The sequence below is a fragment of the Scomber scombrus genome, chromosome 3 (assembly GCF_963691925.1).
Source record: "Scomber scombrus chromosome 3, fScoSco1.1, whole genome shotgun sequence".
Classification (NCBI taxonomy): Eukaryota; Metazoa; Chordata; class Actinopteri; order Scombriformes; family Scombridae; genus Scomber; species Scomber scombrus.
Genome location: NC_084972.1, coordinates 33,478,954 through 33,483,159, shown reverse-complemented (window position 1 = coordinate 33,483,159; position 4,206 = coordinate 33,478,954).

The following is a 4,206-nucleotide window of genomic DNA, read 5'->3' as shown; positions in this document are numbered from 1 at the left end:
GATGTTCATTTGGGACATTTTGGCCTCCCTGATTTTATATGTGACGATAAAGCAGGGTATGCATTAGGGCGTGGCTACGTCGTGATTGACAGGTTGATTGGTTCACAGGTTCAGGAGGGCGCCTCATGCTCCTCCTGATGCCCATATAAGTAGAAACCGTGTTTTTATTTTACCCAGCATGCACCTGAAATTTTCAAAATGGCGCTGCTCAGATCCGAAACTATTGGCTTCCGAGCAGCAGTCACGTCACGGATGTTACGTCCATTTCTTATATACAGTCTATAATTTCACCCCACGGATTTAGAATAAAAGTGACAGCTGCTCCTACAGGCCTGCAGTTTATTTTAATTTTAGTCAGGAACACTCTCGTCATAGATCAAACCATTTATTAGAAATGTAAATACAGTTTAGCCAGCAGCTGAAAGCTAAAGAAGGGAGCACAATGCCCCCCCCCCCCCCCCCCCTAATAGGACCAGCTGTGATTGGTGTATGACTGATTCTGACTTCCTGTGTCCTGCTTGAACTAACACGGTGCTTCATTCATCAAAAGTGCTGCAAAAAAAAAAAAAGACTTTTAGAGACGCTGTGAGGCAGAGTAATCACATGACCTCCTCTGTGTTGCTTACTCTAATATTTCACCTGCTATCCAGTGAAATGGCAGAAAAGCCTTTAACGGACCACCGTGAAGCTCCTCAGGCTTCACTCTGCTAATGCACTTATGCAACTAAAGAGGTTCAACCTGCTTTTATTTTCTCTCTTTACACTTCCTGCTACACACACTGCAGATAGATACTGAGACTCTACAGAGGTGCTGCTCCTGCTCTCCTAAAACAGCTAAATAATAAATCTAACCGTATTGCTTTTCCTCCCACTAAGGACACCTCGGGTTGCATTGCCCCCCCCCCACAGTGTAGGAATTAGCTGTAGACAGGGCCGGGGCTTATGTAACATGAGGGCTTCTCTCTGACCCAAATGGAAAAGACAAAGCCTGCAGCAGCCGCTCCGCCCTGAGTTACAGTAGCTGATGAATGATTCAATACAACACCGGAGGCTACCAGCTGAAATAAACAGTGAAGATGGGAGATTAAGCCTCTGCCTCTGACTGGAGACAAAAACATTATTATCAAATCTTTTATTTATTTATCTTTTTATTTAATTATGGGTCTTTTTTTTTGTGGGGCTGTTTCTGACTCTCACAGGAGTCACGTTACTTATTATATTATTATATTATTGCAGCAGGAGAGTCACACTGGCTGTTGATCAGTGTCCATGTTCATCCCATTAATGACAACTCAGAGGAACAGTAAAATAATAATAATAATATGAATAGTAATAATAAAAACATAATAAGCATGACCTGTTTTAACCCTCCTGTTGTCCTCGAGTCAAGGAAGGAAGGAAGGGAGGAAGGAAGGAAAGGAATGGAGGAAGAAGCAAGGAAAGGAGGGAGGAAGGAAGGAAGAAAGAAGGAAAGAAGGGAGGAAGAAGGAGGAAGGAAGGACAGACAGAAAAGAAGACGGGGAGGAAGCAAGGAAAGAAGGAAGGAAGGAAGGACGGAGGAAGGAAGGAAGGAAAGAAGGAAGGATGGAAGGAAAGGAAGGAAGGAAGGAAGGACGGAAGAAAGAAGGGAGAAAGGAAAGGAAGGAAGGACGGAAGGGAGGAAGAAGGAAGCAAAGGAGGGAAGAAGGAAGGAAGAAGGAAGGAAAGGAGGGAGGGAGGGAAGAAGAAGGAAGGAACGCAGGGACGAAGGAAGGAAGGAAGGGAGGAAGGAAGGAAAGGAAGGAAGGACGGAGGAAAGAAGGAAGGAAGGGAGAAAGGAAAGGAAGGAAAGAAGTACAGAGGAAAGAAGGAAGGGAGGAAAGAGAGAGGAGGGAAAGAAAGAGATAAGGAGGGAGGGAGGAAAAGAAGGAACAGTCAAAACGGACCTCACTGACGATAACGCTGCTCTCCTAATATCAGCCACTTAATACGAAGCACTAAGCTCGGCTCTTTCTCTGTGAGCCAGAACATTTATCGAGCATCGCAGCGTGCAGCCATTAGAGGGAAATGAGGGACGCTGGATGCTTACTTTAGTGATAATGTGATACCTTATTGATCTCGGTATCGGGAAGTTGTCCGTCAGCTGGCCTCCGGGTCAGAGATCTGGGTCAGTGGAAACATAGTGAACTAAGTGAACTGTGTTTTAAAGCAGCAGCATTTAGTTTATTGTCTCTGGAACACAGATAAGCATCGATGAGCATCGTGAAAACTATACATGTAAAACACAATCAGGACAGATGTTTAATTTATAGTTTCACAGAGTAATTAATTGTTATTTAAAATCCATTTCACTGAGGACATTGTGTGACTTCATCTAGTTTGATTGTTTTAACTGTATGAGTCCAGCCAACACATCACATAGTACTAAACTTAACCCTCCTGTTGTCCTCGAGTCAAGGAAGGATGGAAGGGAAGACGAAGGAAGGATGGAAGAGAGGAAGAAGGAAGGAAAGGAGGGAGGAAGGAAGGGAGGAAAGAAAAGAAGGAAGGGAGGTAGGAGGGAGGGAGGGAGGGAGAAAGGAAAAGAGGAAGGAAGGAAGGAAGGAAAGAAGCACAGAGGAAAGAAGGAAGGGAGGAAGGTAAGGGGAGGAAAGAAAGAGAGGAGGAGGAAGGGAGGAAGGAAGGAAAGGAAGGAAGGAAGAGAGGAAAGAGAGTAAGGAAAGGAGGGAGGAAGGAAGGGTGGAAAGAAGGAAGGAAGGAAGGCAGGAAAGAAGGTAGGAGGGAGGGAGGGAGAAAGGAAAAGAGGAAGGGGGGAAGGTAGGGGGAGGAAAGAAAGAGAAGAGGAGGAAGGGAGGAAGGAAGGAAGGAAGGAAGGAAAGAAGCACAGAGGAAAGAAGGAAGGGAGGAAGGTAAGGGGAGGAAAGAAAGAGGAGGAGGAAGGGAGGAAAGGAAGGAAGGAAGAGAGGAAAGAGAGTAAGGAAAGGAGGGAGGAAGGAAGGGTGGAAAGAAGGAAGGAAGGAAGGCAGGAAAGAAGGTAGGAGGGAGGGAGGGAGAAAGGAAAAGAGGAAGGGGGGAAGGTAGGGGGAGGAAAGAAAGAGAAGAGGAGGAAGGGAGGAAGGAAGGAAAGGATGGAAGGAAGAGAGGAAAGAGAGTAAGGAAAGGAGGGAGGAAAGAAGCACAGAGGAAAGAAGGAAAGTAGGGGTAGGAAAGAAAGAGAGGAGGAGGAAGGGAAGGAAGGAAGGGAGGAAAGAAGGAACAGTCAAAACAGACGGGGTCAATTTGACCCGGGAGGACGACAGGAAGGTTAAAATAAAATAATAAAATAAAACCTCAGTTCAGACATGATATTGTAGTTTTGTGTGTACGATAGTTGACAATATTAAAAGCAGAATTACTTTCAATTACAAACAAAACCACAAAATAAACACAATAAAAACACAAACATACACTTAAACGTTTTTTTATAATACTAATTGTACATGCATTGAATGTGTTGCTTTAAATGAAAGCAGAGAATAAACTACATGATTTAAAATAAAAAAAAAAGCTTTTATCAACTTGAGTTGCAGACATATTGTTGAGGATGTGTTACTAAAAATATAAACTTTTACGTTTGCAAAAATTATGTTTTAAAAATAGTTTAAACGTTGCAATCAGAAGACACTCTATAAAGAAACCTAAAATATAATAAGTCATTAATGTGAAATATAGAAAAGAACCAAACAGACAGACTCAAATGTTCATTATCATAGCTTCGATATTTCCCAGGTGAGCTGCGACTGAACAAACCTGTAGCGCCTCCTTCTGCTCCCTCAGACGCTTCAGTCATCGATTTAAAGAGCAGCAGGATAAATGAGGATGAATATTTAATGAGAAACAGAAATAATCATCTTGTTGTTTGATGACACAAACACACAGAAAGAAGTCACCATCTAATATAGAAAGTGTTTCAATATGTGATGAAGATGATCAGTTTCCAGTCAAATATAGTGCAAAATGTGCAGATATCAAGGATGTAGGAAAGGAAACTAGGAAGTATTTTAATAGGAAGGAAAAACACACACACAGAGAGAGAGAGAGAGAGAGAGAGAGAGAGAGAGAGAGAGAGAGAGAGAGAGAGAGAGAGAGAGAGAGAGAGAGAGAGAGAGAGAGAGAGAGAGAGAGAGAGAGAGAGAGAGAGAGAGAGAGAGAGAGAGGTTATGAAGTACTCATCCGTGTCACATCACA